Source organism: Balaenoptera physalus, assembly GCF_965194825.1.
Source record: "Balaenoptera physalus genome assembly, chromosome: 14".
In the NCBI taxonomy this organism is placed as follows: Eukaryota; Metazoa; Chordata; class Mammalia; order Artiodactyla; family Balaenopteridae; genus Balaenoptera; species Balaenoptera physalus.
Genome location: NC_138893.1, coordinates 82,549,888 through 82,572,979, shown reverse-complemented (window position 1 = coordinate 82,572,979; position 23,092 = coordinate 82,549,888). Strand labels below are relative to the sequence as shown.

The window sequence follows — 23,092 nt, the reverse complement described above, 5'->3', positions numbered from 1 at the left end:
GCATGCGGGGTCTAGTTCCCCGACCAGGGATCAAACCCGGGCCCCCTAATTTGGGAGCATGGAGTCTTACCCGCTGGACCACCAGGGAAGTCCCCAAGACCTCATTTTTCATTTATATTCCTTTAAATAACTCTGCTTAGAAATTTTCTTAGACACCTGCACTGTCCAACATGGTAGCTACTAGCATTATGTGACTACTGAGCACTTGAAATGTGGCTGATTGGAAGAGTAGGGTTGCAAGCAAACCAGATTTTAAAAACTTAGAGGAGAGACATCAGTGAAAATAACAGAGTAAGGAACACCTAAATTCTTATGAGCTAAAAGTGCACCTAAAATCTGGCAAAAACTGTCAGAATCAACTTTTTCAGAACTCTGGACAGTAATCAAAAGCTTGAAGCAGCTTGGGGGACTTCCCTGGTGGTACAGTGGTTAAGAATCCGCCTGCCAATGCAGGGAACACGGGTTCGTGCCCTGGTCCGGGAAGATCCCACATACCACGGAGCAGCGAAGCCCGTGTGCCACAACTACTGAATCCCGCGTGCCACAACTACTGAATCCCGCGTGCCTACAGCCCATGCTTCGCAACAAGAGAAGCCACTGCAATGAGAAGCCCGCGTACCGCAACAAAGAGTAGCCCCTGCTCGCTGCAACTAGAGAAAGCCCATGCACAGCAATGAAGACCCAACGCAGCCAAAAATAAATAAATGAAATAAATTTAAAAACAAACAAACAGACAGACCTCTCATTAGACTTGGAATAGAAAGGAACTTCCTCAACATGAAAAAGAGAATCTACAGAAACCCTAAGTTAGCGTCACATTTAATGGTGAAAAACTGAATAGTTTCCCCCTAAGATCAGGAACAAGATAAGGATATCTGCTCTCCCCATTTCTATTCAACATTATATTAGAGGTACTGGCCACCGCTGTCAGGCAAGAAAAAAAGAGAGAAAGCAGCCAGGTTGGAGAAGTAAAACTGTCTATTTGCAGACAATACAATTGCCTATGTAGAAATCCAATGGAATTAGAAAAAAAGCAACTGAAACTAATAAGTGGGTTTAGCGAAGTTGAAGGATACAAGATTAATATATAAAAATTGCATTTCTGTATTCTAACAGTGAAAATGAGAAATTAAAATTAATAAAATGTCACTTACTAAAACATAAAATATGTGAAATACTTGGGGATAAATCTGACAAAATATGTGAAAGTCCTTTACACTGGAAACTAGAAAACACTGCTGAGAGAAATTAAAGAAGACCTAAATAAAAATAAATGATAGACCTTCATGGGTTGAAGAAAACACTGTTAAGATATCAGTTGTCCCCAGGTTGATCTATAGAAGCTATGCAATCACAATAAAAAATCCAGTACTCTTTTTTATGCAAACTGACAAGCTGATTCTAAAATTTGTATGGAAATACACAGGACCTAGAATAGGCAAAACAACTTTGAAAAAGAAGAGCAAAGTCAGAGGGTTTACATTACCTGATTCAAGACGTATTCTAAAGCCACAGTAATCAAGACAGGGTGGCATTGGCATAAAGATTGACAGATAAATGGAACAGAGTCCAGAAGTAGAACCATATGGATATGGACCAGTGATTCTTTAACAGCTTTATAAATATAATTTACAAGCCATACTATTCACCCATTTAAAATGTACAGTTCAGTGTTTTTTAGTAAGTTCACAGGGTTATGCAGTGATCCCTGCTATCTATGGAACTTTTTTTTGTTTTTTGTTTTGTTTTGTTTTGGCCACACAGCGCGGCATGCAGGATCTTAGTTCCCTGCCCAGGGACTGAACCCGTGCCCCCTGCAGTAGACGCGCAGAGTCCTAACCATTGGACCGCCAGGGAATTCCCATCTATGGAACACTTTTGTCCACTGAAAAAGAAACCCTGTACTTATTAGCAATAGCTTCCCATTTCCCCTGCTACCTTCCCCCCCCCTTAGCCCTAAGCAACCACTAATCTACTTTCATCTCTCCAGATTTGCTTATTCTGGACATTTGGCATAAACAGAATCATATAATATTTGATCTTCTGTGGCTGGCTTCTTTCACTTTGCATAATTTTTTCAAGGTCCATCTATGTTATACCATGCATCAGTACTCCATTCTTTATGATTGCTGAATAATATTGTATCATAAGGATATATCACATTTTCTTTATTCATTCATCAGTTGATGGACACCGGGTTGTTCCTACTTTTTGGCTACTATGAATGGTGCTGCCATGGACATTTGTGTACAGATTTTTCTGTACATATGTTTTCATTTCTCTTGGATAGATATGTAGGGGGTGGAATTATTGAATATGTTTCACTTTTTAAAGGACATGCAAAACTGTTTCCCAAAACAGCCACAAAATTTTACATTCCCACCAGCGTTATATTAAGGTTCCAGTTTCTCCACATCCTGACAACACTTGTTATTGCTTGTCTTTTTTATTATATCCATTGTAATAAAAGTGAAGTGGTATATCTTTTTTTTTAATTGTGGTAAAATATATATAACATAAAATATCCCATTTTAAGTATACAATTTAGTGGTATTAATTACATTCACAGTGTTTTGCAACCATTACCACTATCTATTTCCAAAACTTTTCCATCACCCCAGTCAGAAACTCTGTACCCATTAGGCAATAAAATCCCATTCCCCTTGCTCCCAGCCCCTGGCAACCTCTAATATACTTTCTCTTGCAATTAATTTGCCCATTCTAGATATTTTATACAAGTGAAATCATACATTTTTTGCCTTTTTATCTCTGGTTTATTTCACTTAGCATAATGTTTTCAAAATTTATCCATGGTATGGCACGTTTTAGGTGTCATGCCTTTTTATGGCTAAATACTATTCCACTATATGTCTATACCACCTCTTGTTTACCCATTCACCTCTTGATGGACACTTGAATTCTTTCTACCTTTTGGATATCGTGAATAATGCTACAGTAATTATTATCATACAAGGATGTGTTTGATTTCCTGTTTTCAATTGCTTTGGATATATACTTAGGAGTAGAATTACAGGATCATCTGGTAATTGTATTTTTAATTTTTTGAGAAACGCCCAAACTGTTTTCCACAGTGGCTTAGCTATTTTACATTCCCAGCAGCAATGTGCAGGATTTCCAATCTCTCCATAGTCTCTTCAACATTTTTAATTTTCTGGTTATTGTTGTTTTTCAGTTTTGTTTTTATTATTATAGCCATCCTAGTAGGTGTGAAGTGGTATCTCATTGTGGTTTTGATTTACATTTCCCTAATGATTAATGATGTTGAGCATCTTTTCATGTGTTATCAACCATTTATAAATCTCCTTTAGATGAATATATTTTCAAATCATTAGCTCATTTTTTAAAATTTATTTATTTATTTATGGCTGCATTGGGTCTTCATTTCTGAGTAGGGGTTTTCTCTAGTTGCGGCAAGCAGGGGCTACTCGTTGTTGCAGTGCACAGGCTTCTCATTGTGGTGGCTTGTTGTTGCAGAACACGGGCTCTAGGCTCACGGGCTTCAGCAGTTGTGGCATGCAGGCTTCAGTAGTTGTGGCTCGTGGGCTCTAGAGCACAGGCTCAGTAGTTGTGGCACACGGGCTTAATTGCTGTGCAGCATGTGGGATCTTCCCAGACTAGGGCTCGAACCCGTGTCCCCTGCATTGGCAGACAGATTCGTAACCACTACGCTACCAGGGAAGCCCTTTAGCTCATTTTTTAATTGGCTTATGTCTTGTTATTAAGTTGTAAATTTTTTTTATATATTCTGGGTGGAATTCCTTTTCAGAAGTATGATCTGCGCATATTTTCTTCCATTCTGTAGGTTGTCTTTTCACTTTCTTGTTGGCATTATTTGCAGCACAGAAGATTCTAATTTTGATTTTTTTTTGGCCGAGTTGCATGGCTTGCCAGATCTTAGTTCCCCAACCAGGGGTCAAACCCGTGGCCCCTGCAGTGGAAGCCTGGAGTCCTAACCATTGGACTGCCAGGGAATTCCCAGAAGATTCTAATTTTGATGTAGCCCAATTTATCTATTTTTTCTTTTGTCACTTGTGCTTTTGGTGTCATACCTAAGAAATTATTGCCTAACCCAAGGTCACAAATATTTACTTTTCATTTTCTTATAAGCTTTTTATAGTTTTAGCTCTTACATTTAGGTCTATGAGTTATTTTGAGTTAATTTCTGTGTATGGTGTGAGGTAGGGGGTTCACCTTCATTCTTTCTATATGAATATCCAGTTGTTGCAGCACTATTTGTTGAGAAGATTATTCTCTCAACAGATAGTAAATTATCTTGTAACCCTTGTCAAAAAACAATTGATGATAATTGTACGTGTTTATTTCTGAAATTTTATTTCTATGGCAACAGACTTTTGTTAAAAGTCCAAAAGCAATTTGGTAGAGAAAGAATAGGTTTTTTCAACAAATGGGGCTGGAATAAGTAGCACCAGAGATAGTCCTATGCCAAAAAACCAAACAAAGAAACCAAAAAAGAAAAATTAAAAAACCTTCAATCTGTATCTCACAATCTATATCTTGCATATCTCATACACAAAAATTATCTCAAAATTTACCATTTACCTATATATAAAGCCTAAAACTATGAAACTTCTACAAAAGAAACAGGAGAAAATTGTTGTGGTCAATTATACAAAGAAAAAAAAATTAGATATGACACCATAAGCATAATCTCCAAAAGGAAAATCAATAATTCTGACTTTATCAAAATTAAAAGTTCTGGGAGTTCCCTGGTGTCCTAGTGGTTGAGATTTGGTGCTGTCACTGCCATGGCCCAGATACGATCCCTGGTCAGAGAACTGAAATCCCACAAGCTGCACAGCCAAAATATTAAAAAAAAAAAAAAAAATTAAAAAGCTCTGCTCGTCAAAGGACACTGTTAAGAGAATGAAAAGATAAGCCCCAGAATGGAAAAATATATTTGCAAAACACATATCTGATAAAGGACTTGTATCAAGAATATATAACAAGCTCTTTATTTTGCTCAATAAAAAAGCCGTTTTTATAGATAGAGAAATATTTGAACACGCACTTCATCAAATAAGCACATGAAAAGATGCTCAGCATCACTGGTAATTAAGAGAATGCAAATTAAAATCAGAAATAGATACCTCTTCACACCTATTAGAATCAATAGAATTTTTTTTTTTAATCTATTTTTGGCTGTGTTGGGTGTTCGTTGCTGCACGCAGGCTTTTTCTAGTTGCGGCGAGCGGGGGCTACTCTTTGTTGCGGTCCATGGGCTTCTCATTGTGGTGGCTTCTCTTGTTGCAGAGCACAGGCTCTAGGCGCACGGACTTCAGTAGTTGTGGCACGTGGGCTCAGTAGTTGTGGCTCACGGCATCTAGAGCACAAGCTCAGTAGTTGTGGTGCACAAGCTGTTGCTCTGTGGCATGTGGGATCTTCCCGGACCAGGGCTTGAACCCATGTCCCCTGCGTTGGCAGGCGGATTCTTAACCACTGCGCCACCAGGGAAGCCCCTAGAATCAATAGAATTTTTTAAACTGACCATATCAAGTATAGGTGAAGATGTGGAGGAACTGGGACTCTCATACACAGCTGGTTGGAATATAAAATGGTGCAGCCACTTTGGAAAGGAGTTTAGAAGTTTCGTAAAATGTAGGATATATACCTAACACATAATCCAGACTTTCCATTCAGATATTTACCCTGCCAAAGTGCAAGCGTATAGCCATATAAAGACTTGTACATGAATGTTCGTAGCAGCTTTATTTGTAATAGCCCTAAACTAGAAACAACCCAAATATCCATCAACAGGTGAATGAATGAACAAATTTATATATATCTATAAGTACTACTCGTCAATAAAAAAGAATAAATTATTGATCTATTCAACATGGATGAATCTTAAAATAATTATGCTCACTGAAAAAAGCCAGACAAAAAGGAGTACATATTGTGTGATTCCATTTATGTAAAATTCTAGAAAATGCAAACTAAACCATAGTGACAGAAATCCGATCAGTGTTTGCTTGGGAATAACAGGGTGATGGAGTGGGGAGGGATGGGAAGAATGGATTTCAAAAAGGCATGAGGGAAATTTTGTAGTGATGGATATGATCATTATCTTGACTGTGGTTATGGCTTTACAGGTATATATATATGTCAAAACTTATCAAATTAAATACTTCATATAGGTACATAGGTACATTTCATTGTAAATCAATTATACCCCAATAAAGCTATTTTTAAAATTACATATGTGTTGATACTATAAAATGGTACAGCCATTTTTGACAGTCGGGCAGTTGCTCAAAAAGCTAAACGTGGAGTTATCGTCTAACCCAGCAATTTCACTTCTACATAACTATCCAAAAGAAATAAAAACACGTTCCACACAAAGAATGCTCCAGAGCAGCATTATTCAAAATAGCCAAAAATCAGAAGCAACTCAGATGTCCATCAACTGATCAATGGATAAACAAATATGCTATATCCATACAATGGAATATTATTCGGCCATAAAAAGGAATCAAGTACTGATAGATGCTACAACATGAATGAACCTCAAAATATTTATGCTAAGTGAAAGAGCCATCATGGAGCACCATATATTATATGATCCCATTGATACAGAAAGTCCAGAATAGGAAATTCTATAGAGATTGAAAGTAGATGAGCAGTGAGCTAGGCCTAAGTGTAGGGGAGAATGGGAAGTGACTGCTTATGGGTACAAGTTTTCTGTTGGGGATGATGAAAAGTTCTAAAATTAGATTACATGATGATTGCACAACTCTATAAATATACTAAAAAACATTGAATCATATGCTTTAACATGTGAACTTTATGGTATGTAAATTATATATCAAAAAAACTGTGAAAAATTACATATATGGCTGGCATTCTATTTCTGTTGGACAGTGCTGTTTCAGAGAAACACAGCTTGGTGCTAAATATGGGCCAAAGGTAAATAGGAGGACATAGTGGTGCTCATTATACGCCTTCCCTGCATATGTTAAGTGTTCTATGAATATTTGCTCATTGTTAACATAGGACAAATGCTGCAGGCAATAAAAATATATTAGAGGTAATTTTTTGACCCCAGGATTTTTTTAAACTATCATGTGTAAAAGATTTTAAATACTCCATTTACATTTGCTAAGCAATAATTAAGTTCTGTAAAATCGGCTTGAATATACAAATTACATTCAAATTTTGGATAGTTTTTAAGGATTTTTCTGTAATCACTAAGGATGCTATCCCCAACTCTACCCCCCCCCGCCCCCGCCATCTACATTAGAGTTTCCTTTCCATCTTACAGATTGCTGCCTTGGAAAAATTCAGACAGAATCAAGTTTTCTAATCAAGTGCCACCTAATGGTGTGTCAGTATTTGGCTATATCAAATCTTAAATCCACCAAACGAATTTTACTAAGTTTGATGCCAGAATCAAACAACTTTATAGGTCATAAGCTAAAAGCATGATGTCTATGTGAGTTTTGGGCATGATGGTGGCTGGTAGTTTATTTTTTCCAAAGGGGCGGAACTGTCTTCCACTTCTTCTTCAAAGGAAATGATGATTCTAAAATATCCTGCATAGAAAATAGAGATGAAAGCTTTGATAAACATAATGGTCCCACACACAAAGATGTCTAAGCCCTAATTCCTAAAACCTATGAGCATATTATGTAACATGTCGAAAGGGACATTGCCGATGTAATTAAGGTTGCAAACTTTAAAATAAAGATTATTCTATTTGATCTGGTGAGCCCAGTCTAATCACATGAGCCTTTACAAGCAGAGAACTTTCTCCAGTAGGAGGCAGGAGAGCTGAGGCAGAAAGAGAAGTGAGACAGACTCGAAGCATGAGGACTCAGTGCATCATTGCTGGCTTTGAAGATGTAGAAGCAATGTGACAAGGAAAATTTAAGGAGCTGAGAGGGGCTCCAGGCTGACAGCCAGACAGGAAACTAGCCCTCAGCCATACAGCCACAAGGAACTGTATTTCACTAACAACCAAGGTGAACGTATAAGTGGATTCTTCCCCAGAGCCTCCAGAAAGGAATAAAGCCCTGCTCACATCTTGATTTTGACATTTTGAGATCTGAAGGTGAGTACCTTGCCAAGCCCACCAGACCTCTTTTTTTTTTTTAAATAAATAAATTTATTTATTTATTTATTTTTGGCTGCATTGGGTCTTCGTTGCTGCACGCAGGCTTCCTCTAGTTGCAGCGAGCGGGGGCTACTCTTCGTTGCGGTGCATGGGCTTCTCATTGCGGTGGCTTCTCTTGTTGTAGAGCATGGGCTCTAGGCCTGCAGGCTTCAGTAGTTGTGGCACATGGGCCCAGTAGTTGTGGCTCACGGGCTCTAGAGCGCAGGCTCAGTAGTTGTGATGCACGGGCTTAGTTGCTCCGTCGCATGTGGGATCTTCCCAGACCAGGGCTCGAACCCATGTCCCCTGCATTGGCAGGCGGATTCTTAACCACTGCGCCACCAGGTCCCCCCACCAGACTTCTGACTACAGAACAGTGAGATAATGAATGGGTGTTGTTTTACGTTTGTGGCAATTTGTTACACAGCAATAGAAAACTAATACAAGAGCTATCGGAAAGGGGTTTAGAACTTAAAAAGTTCTTAAGGAAGGTAAGGGGGAAGGTGCTTAAATTTAAATTAAATTTAAAAATTGGAAGACACATTCAGGGATATAAATAAAAACATTATGAGAAGGATTATAGTATATCACAGAACCAGGGTTTGGGACTCACGGGTTGGCTGTGATATTGTACTCTGCAGCAGGCATGGAACTGGCCTGATAGATTTAGCTACCGTTGTACAAATTCAGAAAGACTCATAGAATGAAGACAAGAAGTGGGACCCTTATTTATGTCTGATGTCGGGGGATTCTTTGAGAAAGTAACAACAATGGTACTACTGCTTTTTGCCCCCAACTTGTCATTACTGGAGTTTTCTACTTAACTCGTACAAAGCCAATTGGTCACACCTGCCCCAAAGCATCAGTCCAGTCTTGTACTGGCCGAGAGTATGAACAGCTCTAAGATGAGGGCATACTTGGTGTCCTCCCTGGAAAAAAAGCCAGTCCTTTCAGGAAGTGAACATACAAGGCCTCTGTTCTCCCATGAGGGGACAGGACCAAAACAAGAAACACATTTTTTTTTTCTATAGTACTTCCTTTTTAACGCGTTCTTTTCTTTTCTTTTTCTTTTTTTTAATTTATTTTATTTATTTATTCTTTTTTGGCTGCATTGGGTCTTTGTTGCTGCGTGCAGGCTTTCTCTAGTTGCGGCAAGCGGGGGCTACTCTTTGTTGTGTGAGCGGGCTTCTCACTGTGGTGGCTTCTCTTGTTGCGCATGGGCTTCAGTAGTTGTGGCTCGCAGGCTCTAGAGCGCAGGCTCAGTAGCTGTGGCACACGGGGTTAGTTGCTCCACGGCATGAAGAAACACATTTCTTGTCATCTGGCTTATTGTTTTCAAATCTCTATTCTGTCCCAATTCCATAAATTCTTTCAAAGGTGTGAGATTCAAGAAACCTGGGGCCTTTTCTCAGTTCTAGTCTTCTAGTTTGAACTTTATGATTTAATGTGATTGTCAAGGAATAAGAATGAAACACTTAATTCCAGTGCTATATAAACTATAGAAATAATGGCAAGGTTTCCAGTTTATTTTGAAGCTAACATACACACATGCACACATACACGCAATCCAAATCAGACTAGTCTCACTTAAGCAACTTATATGGAATTTATAAACATACATACAAAGTGGAATACTATCAAATCTAATCCATTAGTACAATATATTAAAATAATAACATTCCATTACCAAGTAGGGCCTGGCCCAGAAATGCAAGGATAATCAAAACTTTACAATTTATAAGTACTATACACAGACGATGTCTGTTTTGTACTAGCATAGTCCTGCTGTTTAGCACAGTGCCTGGCACACAGTGGACAATAAGTATTTGCTGAATGACTGAATGAATATTCACTGTCAATAATCCATTGGAAAATAAAGTGAGAAAAAACCTCCCATTAAAGTAGCAATTACAGCAATTTTATATAAATACATAAAAATGTATACAAGTATGCCTTGTTTTATTGCACTTTGCTTTATTGTGCTTTGCAGATATGGTATTTTTTTTACAGATTGAAGGTTTATGGCAACCCTGTGTCGAGCAAGTCTGTTGACACCATTTTTCTAACAGCATTTGCTCACTTTGTGTCTCTGTGTCACATTTTGGTGATTCTTGGAATATCTCAAAATTTTTCATTATTATTAAGTTTGTTATGGTGATCTGTTATCAGTGATCTTTAATGTTACTATTTTAATTGTTTGGGGGTGCTACAAACCACACCCATGTACGACGCTGAACTTCATTAGTAAATGTTGTGTGTGTTCTGACTGCTCCACCAATTGGCTGTTCCCCCATCTGTCTCCCTCTCCTTGGGCCTCCCTATTCCCTGAGACACAACAGTATTGAAATTAGCCCAGTACTAACTCTACAATGGCCTCTTAACTGTTCAAGCGAAGGGAAGAGTCATATGTCTCTCACTTTAAATCAAAGGTAGAAATGATTAAGCTTAGTGAGGAAGGCATGTTGAAAGCTGAGACAGGCTGAAAGCTAGGCCTCTTGAGCCAAACAGCCAAGTTGTGAATGCAGAGGAAAAGTTCTTGAAGGAAACTAAAAGTGCTACTCCAGAAAACACACAAATGATAAGAAAGAAAAACAGCCTATTGCTGATATGGAGAACGTTTTAGTGGTCTGCATAGAAGATCAAACCAGCCACAACATTCTCTTAAGCCAAAGCCCAATCCAGAGCGAGACTCTAACTCTCTTCAGTTCTCTGGAGGCTGAGAGAGATGAAGAAGCTGCAGAAGAGAAGTCTGAAGTTAGGAGAGGTTGGTTCATGAGGTTTGAGGAAAGAAGCTGTCTCCATCACATAAAAGTGCAAGGTAAATCAGCAAGTGCTGATGTAGAAGCTGCAGCAAGTTAGGCAGAAGATGTAGCTAAGATAATTCATGAAGGTGGCTACACCAGATTTTCACTGTAGGTGAAACAGCCTTCTATTGGAAGAAAATGCCATCTAGGACTTTCATAGCTAGATAGGAGAAGGCAACACTTGGCTTCAAACTTCAAAGGACAGGCTGACTGTCTTGTTACGAGCTAATGCAGCTGGTGTCTTTAAGTTGAAGCCAATTCTCATTTACCATTCTGAAAATCCTAGGGCCCTTGAGGAATGATGCTAAGTCTACTCTGCCTGTGCTCTGTAAGTGGAAAACAAAGCCTGGATGACAGCACATCTGTATACAACATGGTTTACTGAATATTTTAAGTCCACTGTTGAGACCTACTGCTCAGAAAAAAAAGATTCCTTTCAAAGTATTGCTGCTCACTGACAATGCACCTGGTCACCCAAGAGCTCTAATGGAGATGTACAAGGAGATTAGTGTTGTTTTCATGCCTGCTAACACAACATCCATTATGCAGCCCATGGATCAAGCAGTCATTTCAAATTTCAAGTCTTATTATTTAAGAAATACATTTTGTAAGGCTTTAGCTGCCATAGATCATGATTCCTCTGATGGATCTGGGCAAAGTCAATTGAAAACCTTCTGAAAAGGATTCACCATTTCAGATGCCATTAAGAACATTCGTGGTTCATGTGAAGAGGTCAAAATATTAGCATTAACAGGAGTTTCAAAGAAGTTGGTTCCAACCCTTATGGATGACTTTGAGGGGTTCAAGACTTCAGTAAAGGAAGTAACTGCAGATGGGAATAGCAAGAGAACTAGAATTAGAAGTAGAGCCTAAAGATGTGACTGAATGGCTGCAACCTCCTAATAAAACTTTAATGGATAAAACTTGAAGTGACAATAAAGGATCTAGAATATTACATAAACTTATTTGATAAAGCAGCAGCAGGGTTTGAGAGGATTGACTCCAATTTTGAAAGAAATTCTGCTGTGGGTAAAATGCTATCAAGCAGCATCACATGCTATAGAAAAATTATTCATGAAAGAAAGAGTCCATTGATGTGGCAGACTTCATTGCTGTCTTATTTTAAGAAATTGCCACAGTCACCCCAACCTTGAGCAACCACCACCCTCATCAGTCAGCAGCCATCAGCACCAAGGCAAGACCTCCACCAGCAAAAAGGATCAGATGATCAAGGATCACATGATAGTTTTTATTTTTTAACAATAACGTTTTTAATTAAGGTGTGTACATTTTTTATATATGATGCTATTGTACACTTAATAGACTATAGTATGATGTAAACATAACTTTTATATGCACTGGAAAAAACAAAATAGTTCCTGTGACTCACTTTATTGTGACTTTCACTTTATTGCAGTGGTCTGGAACTAAATGTACAGTATCTCCAAGGTATGCCTGTATATATGTGTGTATATATATTTGTGTGTGTATATGTATGTATGTGTATATATATCACCAGAAATAAGTACATAACTTAAAGTTTAAAACTAAACTTAGGGCTTCCCTGGTGGTACAGTGGTTAAGAATCTGCCTGCCAATGCAGGGAACATAGGTTTGAGCCCTGGTCTGGGAAGATCCCACATGCCATGGAGTAACTTAGCCCGTGCACCACAACTACTGAGCCTGTGCTCTAGAGCCCGTGAGCTGCAACTACTGAGGCTGCATGCCACAACTACTGAAGCCCGCATGCCTAGAGCTCGTGCTCTGCAGCAAGAGAAGCCACCACAATGAGAAGCCCGCGCACCACAACGAAGAGTAGCCCCCACTTGCCGCAACTAGAGAAAGCCCCTGTGCAGCAACGAAGACCCAATGCAGCAAAAAAAATAATTAAATTTATAATAAATAAATACAAACAAACCACTGGGTTAAAAAAATAATGTTGGCAGTATGACATGTAGACAAATGGTTAATATCCTTAATTTTAAAAACACTCTTGCAAAGCAGAAGGAAAAAGACATATATCCCAGTAGAAAAAAATGAACAAAAGGCAATTCACAAAAGTAGAATACAAATGAAAAAAAGAAATGTTTCCCTCACTAACTAACATGGAAATGCAGATTAACATAACTTACCTTTTTTTACATCCAAGATTGGCAATGATTTAAATAATGATAGTATAACTACTGGGAAGCAAGGACTTCATATACTGCAGAGGCAGATAAAAACCTTAAAAACATGACCTGGAAATACGGTATCTAGAATTTTCTTCCGAAGAAAAGATCAAGTGACACATGTAAAGATTTATATCCATAATTGGAGACCTAAATATAAGACTGGACACTATAAAACTCTTAGAGAAAATTATAGGAAGAACACTCTTTGACATAAATCACAGTAAGATCTTTTTTGATCCACCTCCTAGAGTAATGTAAATAAAAACAAAAATAAGCAAATGGGACCTAATGAAACTCAAAAGCTTTTGCAAAGCAAAGGAAACTACAAACAAGATGAAAAGACAACCCTCAGAATGGGAGAAAATATTTGCAAATGAATCAACGGACAAAGGATTAATCTCCAAAATATATAAACAGCTCATGCAGCTCAATATTGAAAAAGCAACCCAATCCAAAAATGGGCAGAAGACCTCAATAGACATTTCTCCAAAGAAGACATACAGATGGCTAAGAAGCACATGAAAAGCTGCTCAACATCACTAATTATTAGAGAAATGCAAATCAAAACTACATGAGGTATCACCTCACACCAGTTAGAATGGGCATCATCAGAAAACCTACAAACAACAAATGCTGGAGAGGGTGTGGAGAAAAGGGAACCCTCTTGCACTGTTGGTGGGAATGTAAATTGATACAGCTACTATGGAGAACAGTATGGAAGTTCCTTAAAAAATTAAAAGTAGAATTACCATATGACCCAGCAATCCCACTACTGGGCATATACATAGAGAAAACCATAATTCAAAAAGACACATGCACCCCAGTGTTCACTGCAGCACTATTTACAATAGCCAGGTCATGGAAGCAACCTAAATGCCCATCGACAGACGAATGGATAAAGAAGATGTGGTACATATATACAATGGAGTATTACTCAGCCATAAAAAGGAACGAAATTGGGTCATTTGTAGACACGTGGATGGATCTAGAGACTGTCATACAGAGTGAAGTAAGTCAGAAAGTGAAAAACAGATGTCGTATATTAATGCATATATGTGGAACCTAGAAAAATGGTACAGATGAACTAGTTTGCAGGGCAGAAATTGAGACACAGATGTAAAGAACAAACGTATGGACACCAAGGGGGGAAAGTGGCGGGGGGGGTGGGTGGTGTGTTGAATTGGGAGATTGGGATTGACATATATACACTAATATGTATAAAATGGATAACTAATAAGAACCTGCTGTATAAAAATATAAATAAAATAAAATTCAAAAAAAAGTCTCATCAAATAGAGAAGATGGCAGAGTAGAAGGACGTGCTCTCTCTCCCTCTTGTGAGAGCACCGGAATCACAACTAACTACTGAACAATCATCGACAGGAAGACACTGGAACTCACCAAAAAAGATACCCCACATCCAAAGACAAAGGAGAAGCCACAATGAGACGGTAGGAGGGGTGCAATCACAATAAAATCAAATCCCATAACTGCTGGGTGGGTGACTCACAAACTGGAGAACATTTATACCACAGAAGTCCACCCACTGGAGTGGAGGTTCTGAGCCCCACGTCAGGCTTCCCAACCTGGGGGTCTGGCAACGGGAGGAGTAATTCCTAGAGAATCAGACTTTGAAGGCTACTGGGATTTCATTGCAGGACTTCGACAGGACTGGGGGAAATGGAGACTCCACTCTTGGAGGGCACACACGAAGTGTGTGCATCAGGACCCAGGGGAAGGAGCAGTGACCCCATAGGAGACTGAACCAGACCTACCTGCTAGTGTTGGAGGGTCTCCTACAGAGGCTGGGGGTGGCTGTGTCTCACCATGAGGACAAGGACTGTGGTGGTAGAAATTCTGGGAAGTACTCCTTGGTGTGAGCCCTCCCAGAGTCCACCATTGGCTCCACCAAAGAGCCCGGCTAGGCTCCAGTGTTGGGTCGCCTCAGGCCAAACAACCAACAGGGAGGGAACCCAGCCCCACCCATCAGCAGACAAGTGGATTAAAGTTTTACTGAGCTCTGCCCACCAGAGCAACTGCCAGCTCTACCCACCACCAGTCCCTCCCATCAGTAAACTTGCTCAAGCCTCTTAGATAGCCTCATCCACCAGAGGGCAGACAGCAGAAGCAAGAAGAACTACAATCCTGCAGCCTGTGGAACAAAAACCACATTCACAGAAAGATAGACAAGATGAAAATGCAGAGGGCTATGTACCAGATAAAGGAACAAGATAAAACCCCAGAAAAACAACTAAAAGAAGTGGAGATAGGCAACCTTCCAGAAAAAGAATTCAGAATAATGATAGTGAAGATGATCCAGGACCTCAGAAAAAGAATGGAGGCAAAGATCGAGAAGATTCAAGAAATGTTTAACACAGACCTAGAAGAATTAAAGAACAAACAGAGATGAACAATACAATAACTGAAATGAAAACTACACTAGAAGGACTCAATAGCAGAATAACTGAGGCAGAAGAATGGGTAAATGACCTGGAAGACAGAATGGTGGAATTCACTGCTGCAGAACAGAATAAGGAAAAAAGAATGAAAAGAAATGAAGACAGCCTAAGAGACCTCTGGAACAACATTAAACGTAACAACATTTGCATTACAGGCGTCCCAGAGGGAGAAGAGAGAGAGAAAGGACCAGAGAAAATATTTGAAGAGATTGTGGTCGAAAACTTCCCTAACATGGGAGAGGAAATAGTCACCCAAAACCAGGAAGCTCAGAGAGTCCCATACAGGATAAACCCAAGGAGAAACACACGGAGACACATAGTAATCAAATCGGCAAAAATTAAAGACAAAGAAAAATTATTGAAAGCAGCAAGGGAAAAACGACAAATAACATACAAGGGAACTCCCATAGGTTAACGGCTGATTTCTCAGCAGAAACTCTACAAGCCAGAAGGGAGTGGCATGACATATTTAAAGTGATGAAAGGGAAGAACCTACAACCAAGATTACTCTACCCGGCAAGGATCTCATTCAGATTCGATGGAGAAATCAAAAGCTTTACAGACAAGCAAAAGCTAAGAGAATTCAGCACCACCAAACCAGCTCTACAACAGATGCTAAAGGAACTTCTCTAAGTGGGAAACACAAGAGAAGAAAAGGACCTACAAAAACAAACCCAAAACAATTAAGAAAATGGTAACAGGAACATACATTCCGATAATTACCTTAAACGTGAATGGATTAAATGCTCCAACCAAAAGACACAGGCTTGCTGAATGGATACAAAAACAAGACCCATATATATGCTGTCTACAAGAGACCCACTTCAGACCTAGGGACACATACAGACTGAAAGTGAGGGGATGGAAAAAGATATTCCATGGAAATGGAAATCAAAAGAAAGCTGGAGTAGCAATACTCATATCAGATAAAATAGACTTTAAAATAAAGAATGTTACAAGAGACAAGGAAGGACACTACATAATGATCAAGGGGTCAATCCAAGAAGAAGATATAACAATTATAAATATATATGCTCCCAACATAGGAGCACCTCAATACATAAGGCAACTGCTAACAACTATAAAAGAGGAACTCGACAGTAACACAATAATAGTGGGGGACTTTAACACCTCACTTACACCAATGGACAGATCAACCAACAGGAAAATAAATAAGGAAACACAAGCTTTAAATGACACAATAGACCAGATAGATTTAATTGATATTTATAGGACATTCCATCCAAAAACAGCAGATTACACTTTCTTCTCAAGTGCACACAGAACATTCTCCAGGATAGATCACGTCTTGGGTCACAAATCAAGCCTCAGTAAATTTAAGAAAATTGAAATCATATCAAGCATCTTTTCTGACCACAACGCTATGAGATTAGAAATCAATTACGGGGAAAAAAAACGTAAAAAATACAAACACATGGAGGCTAAAGAATACATTAGTAATAACCAAGAGATCACTGAAGAAATCAAAGAGGAACTCAAAAAATACCTAGAGACAAATGACAATGAAAACACGACGATCCAAAACCTATGGGATGCAGCAAAAGCAGTTCTAAGAGGGAAATTTATAGCTATACAAGCCTACCTCAAGAAACAAGAAAAATCTCAAATAAATAATCTAACCTTACACCTAAAGGAACTAGAGAAAGAAGAACAAACAAAACCCAAAGTTAGTAGAAGGAAAGAAATCATAAAGATCAGAGCAGAAATAAATGAAATAGAAACAAAGAAAACAATAGCAAAGATCAATAAAACTAAAAGCTGGTTCTTTGAGAAGATAAACAAAATTGATAAGCCATTAGCCAGACTCATCAAGAAAAAGAGGGAGAGGACTCAAATCAATAAAATTAGAAATGAAAATGGAGAAGTTATAACAGACATAGCAGAAATACAAAGCATCCTAAGAGACTACTACAAGCAACTCTATGCCAATAAAATGGACAACCTGGAAGAAATGGACAAATTCTTAGAAAGGTATAACCAACCTTCTATGACTGAACCAGAAAGAAATAGAAAATATGAACAGACCAATCACAATGAAATTGAAACTGTGATTAAAAATCTTCCAACAAACAAAAGTCCAGGACTAGATGGCTTCACAGGTGAATTCTATCAAACATTTAGAGAAGAGCTAACACCCATCCTTCTCAAACTCTTCCAAAAAATTGCAGAGGAAGGAACACTCCCAAACTCATTCTATGAGGCCACCATCACCCTAATACCAAAACCAGACAAAGATACTACAAGAAAAGAAAATTACAGACCAATATCACTGATGAATATAGATGCAAAAATCCTCAACAAAATACTAGCAAACAGAATCCAACAATACACTGAAAGGATCATACACCATGATTAAGTGGGATTTATCCCAGGGATGCAAGGATTCTTCAATATACGCAAATCAGTCAATGTGATACACCATATTAACAAATTGAAGAATAAAAACCATATGATCATCTCAATAGTTGCAGAAAAACCTTTTGACAAAATTCAACACCCATTTATGATAAAGACTCTCCAGAAAGTGGGCATAGAGGGAACCTACCTCAACATAATAAAGGCCATATACGACAAACCCACAGCAAACATCATTCTCAATGGTGAAAAACTGAAAACATTTCCTCTAAGATCAGGAACAAGATAAGGATGTCCACTCTTGCCACTATTATTCAACATAGTTTTGGATATTTTAGCCACAGCAATCAGAAAAGAAAAAGAAATAAAAGGAATACAAATTGGAAAAGAAGAAGTAAAACTGTCACTGTTTGCAGATGACATGATACTATACATAGAGAATCCTAAAGATGCCACCAGAAAACTACTAGACCTAATCAATGAATTTGGTAAAGTTGCAGGATACAAAATTAATGCACGGAAATCTCTTGCATTCCTATACACTAATGATGAAAAATCTGAAAAAGAAATTAAGGAAACATTCCCATCTACCATTGCAACAAAGAGAATAAAATGAATAACAATAAAAGGGAATAAAAATAAAAAATAAACAAATGGTACCTAATGAAACTTAAAAGCTTTTGCAAAGCAAAGGAAACTACAAACAAGACGAAAAGACAACCCTCAGAACGGGAGAAAGTATTTGCAAACGAATCAACGGACAAAGGAGTAATCTCCAAAATATATAAACAGCTCATGCAGCTCAATATGAAAAAAAACAAACAACCCAATCAAAAAATGGGCACAAGTCCTAAATAGACATTTCTCCAAAGAAGACATACAGATGGCCAGGAAGCACATGAAAAGCTGCTCAACATCACTAATTGTTAGAGAAATGCAAATCAAAACTACATGAGGTATCACCTCACACCAGTTAGAATGGACATCATCAGAAAACCTACAAACAACAAATGCTAGAGAGGGTGTGGAGAAAAGGGAACCCTCTTGCACTGTTGGTGGGAATGTAAATTGATACAGCCACTATTGAGAACAGTATGGAAGTTCCTTAAAAAACTAAAAGTAGAATTACCATATGACCCAGCAATCCCACTACTGGGCATATACCCAGAGAAAACCATAATTCAAAAAGACACATGCACCCCAATGTTCATTGCAGCACTATTTACAATAGCCAGGTCATGGAAGCAACCTAAATGCCCATCGACAGACGAATGGATAAAGAAGATGTGATACATATATACAATGGAGTATTACTCAGCCATAAAAAGGAACAAAATTGGGTCATTTGTAGAGACGCGGATGAATCTAGAGACTGTCATACGGAGTGCAGTAAGTCAGAAAGAGAAAAACAAATGTCATATATTAACGCATATATGTGGAACCTAGAAAAATGGTACAGATGAACCAGTGTGCAGGGCAGAAATTGAGACACAGATGTAGAGAACAAACGACACCAAGGGGCGAAAGCGGCGGAGGTGGGTGGTGGTCCTCTGATGAATTGGGAGATTGGGATTGACATATATACACTAATATGTATAAAATGGATAACTAATCAGAACCTGCTATATAAAAATAAAATAAAATAAAATTCAAAAAAAAAAAGGTTAAGTAGAGGAGGAAGCCAGCTTTAACACCATGTCCTTAGTATCTAAGAGAATGTACATTATCAGCAACATTATATTCATGGTGACCTCAGCCCCATGACTGTGCTTTTGAGCCAACTCTCTGAGCCAGGAAGGACCATGAACCAAGCAGGAGAAGGGACCTCATGTCTACTGAATAGGCAATGCGTATAATAATTATGCTTCTGTGTTTCCTCCAGCATCCTTAGCAGTGTGCTGTGCAGACGGTAGGTGACTGAATGTCTTCAAATCAAGAAGATTCTCTAAATTATGTCTCCTTCATATCTATATGGAAAATTGCATGGCTGAGAAGCAGCAAGGAGTGGTGGAAATCACTGTGGACATTCTATCACATACAAAAAAGCCTCCAACTAATTCTAAATCTCAGTTTCTTCCACTGTGAAATGATAATAATAATCGCTTCCTTGCTTATTTCACAAATTTGTTATGAGCGTCAAGTAAAATAAATAATATGATAGCAATAATAGCATCTTAGATAATAAATATATGCAAAAGAAAAGAAAGTATCAATATTTTGAACAGTAGCAGCATATTGAAATAAATGTACACAGCCTTGAAAGGTGAATTCTTTAGACCACAAGACGCATTTAGATGTAAATGTTCTGTTAAAGCAAGGGTCCCCAGCCCCTGGGCCACGGACCGTTACTGGTCCGTGGCCTGTTAGGAACTGGGCCACACAGCAGGAGGTGAGCAGCGGGCGAGCGAGCGAACCTTTGTCTGTATTTATAGCTACTCCCCATCGCTCGCATTACCACCTGAGCTCCACTTCCTGTCAGGTCAGCGGGCGGCATTAGTTTCCATAGGAGCCTGAACCCTACTGAGAACTACTCATGCAAGGGATCCTGGTTGCACGCGTTCCTTATGAGAATCTAATGCCTGATGATCTGAGGAGGAGCTGAGGCCGTGATGGGGAGTGAGGCCACACTGGGGAGTGGCTACAAATACAGATTATCATCAGCAGAGAGGTCTGACTGCACAGACACCATAATAAATCAGTTGCTTGCAGACTCACATTAAAACCCTATCAGTGGGACTTCCCTGGTGGCGCAGTGGTTAAGAATCCGCCTGCCAATGCAGGGGACATGGGTTCAATCCCTGGTCCAGGAAGATCCCACGTGCCACGGAGCAACTAAGCCCGTGCGCCACAACTACTGAGCCTGCACTCTAGAGCCCGCGTGCCACAAGTACTGAAGCTCGCGCGCCTAGAGCCCGTGCTCCGCAACAAGAGAAGCCACTGCAATGAGAAGCCCGCGCACCACAACAGAGTAGCCCCCACTCGCCACAACTAGAGAAAGCCCGCACAGCAATGAAGACTTAATGCAGCCAAAAATAAATTTAAATAAATTTTTTTTAAAAAGCCCTATCAGTGAGTGGCAAGTGAAAACAAGCTCAGGGCTCCCACTGATTCTGCATTATGGTGAGTTGTATAATTTTTTCATTATATATTACAATGTAATAATAATAGAAGTAAAGTGCACAATAAATGTAATGTGCTTGAATCATCCCAAAACCATCCCCCCCATCCCCAAACAGGTCCCTGGTGCCAAAAAGTGTGCAAGTATATTTTGACGTTGTAACTTTGTAGCCATTCTCTAGATGGCCCACCTCAAAATACCCTTAGTACTTCATTCATTCAACAAACTTTCTGGATACTGACTGTGTGCTAAGCACTGCCACAAGCTTAAGGTCTTTACCCTCTCAGAGTGTTTTACTGTGGTTGGAGGACATAGCTCACCTCCCCAAGGGCACTTTGGCAGGTTCCTAAGTTCTGTAGGGCCTGGCGCTCAGTCATCCAGGAAAAACCCAGGCTTAGCTCCTAGAGAATAAGGAGCCCTGCCCCTCCCTGCCCCACACAAGCGTGTAACCCCAGTAGCTACACTGTGACTCTGGACCTCAGTCTCCTCATCTATAAAATGAGAGCATTAGAGAGAGAACTTCCGTTTTTTTCTTTTTTATACCACAAGCCAAAAGAAATTAGTTGTGACCCAGTACATACGGATATATACACACAGACACACAAAACAGAAAGATGTTTCATGAATACCAAGACCACTTCCAGCTCTGAAACGTTTGTTTTTCTTGTGGAAAAAGGTCTGGCAAGGAACCAAAAGCCCTGGTTGGTGGTGGCTGCCAGCCTTTTTGGGATCTCAGGCAGCTTATTTCAGCTCTTCACGCCCTTCTCTATGAAATCAGGTTCTTGGACTCGGTGATCTCTGAAGTCCATCCATTTCTGTAATTCTGTTTTGTGATCATTTAATTCTTTTAAACAATCATTATTGAGCATCCTGTGCCAGGCACTTTCTAGGCCCAGGAGAATGATTCACAGACCTCACCATTTCAGGACCCGCCATCTTATTAATTGAGAGAGGGTGGGTAGCACAAAGATGGAAATGGGTGTATATGCTTGTTCCAGAGCTGGTTTATAACATGCTGGAAGGTCCTTAATAAAAGGCCATGATCTCTGCCTGTCTCCTATCTGGGCCTCAGCCATTTTTGTAGTCCAATAAATGGGCATTAAATGCACTGAGTCACCAAACACATTTTTCACCACATTTCCACCACCCCCCGTCCAGCGAGCCCTGGTGACAAGGAGAAATGCTTGCATATGTGGCATGAGCTGCAAGTTGTGAAGGACAAATACAGAATACATAATATAGCTGAGTGCTGAGTTAACTGTCTTACTGAAGTCCAAATGTTATCTTTCAGCCATCACTCCCCCATCCTGTGAGCTGTTTACTTTTATCAGTTAGATTTTAAAAAATCAATGTCATGCAAAACATAATTATATTCATAGTAACCCAAAACTGTTTCTTCATTTAAGACCCACAGCCATATCCATGTGACCACTCTCCATCAGAAGATACTGTTTGAAGTGTCAGCTCAAAAGCTCCCACTGCCCAGCAAGGCCAAATGCCAACACACAAAACAATCCTCCAAGCCAGTTGAGTTTATGTCTAATGTCAAACACAGCGTTGAAATACAGGTTTAGACAGCACGTGAACTGCTGGTGAAGAATTGCTTCAACAGGATCAGCCCTTTAAGGGCCAAAGGAGTAAACATGATCTTCCATGTGGATGAACTGCAGTGGCTGTGTATTGATGAGACACATTCAAGTTCTACCTTCAGCTGCGCAGTCAGAAGTAGACTCTTTCCTTGCTTGGGTGTGAAAGCCCATCTATAAACAGCTTTACCAGCTCTGTGATGCCAGACAATCAGACCACTGAAAGACAGGATGGTAAGTGCTGCCTATTACCAGGGATTATTCTGCGAGGCTCAGCAGAAGTAGGGTGCTTTGTCCTGTCCCCCATTATGTGAGTAAACATCTCATTCTTCTAGGAGCCCCTGCTCCTTCTCTTAGTCTCTTGCTGCTACTGTTTAGCCATATCAGCAGCAGGGAAGCAAAAGGTAGAGGAGCCAACCGCAAAACAGGCCCATGCCAATGCCA

At 39.4% G+C, this 23,092-nt stretch overlaps 1 long non-coding RNA gene across 1 annotated transcript in view; it reads left to right on the top strand.

The window, feature by feature from the left end:
• Positions 1-539: 539 nt before the first annotated feature.
• Positions 540-23,092, top strand: part of LOC309642869 — a 47,072-nt gene continuing 24,519 nt past the window's right edge. The window contains exon 1 of the long non-coding RNA XR_014253418.1: positions 540-8,089. This is a non-coding gene — a long non-coding RNA (uncharacterized lncRNA). The remainder of the gene's footprint in view (positions 8,090-23,092) is intronic.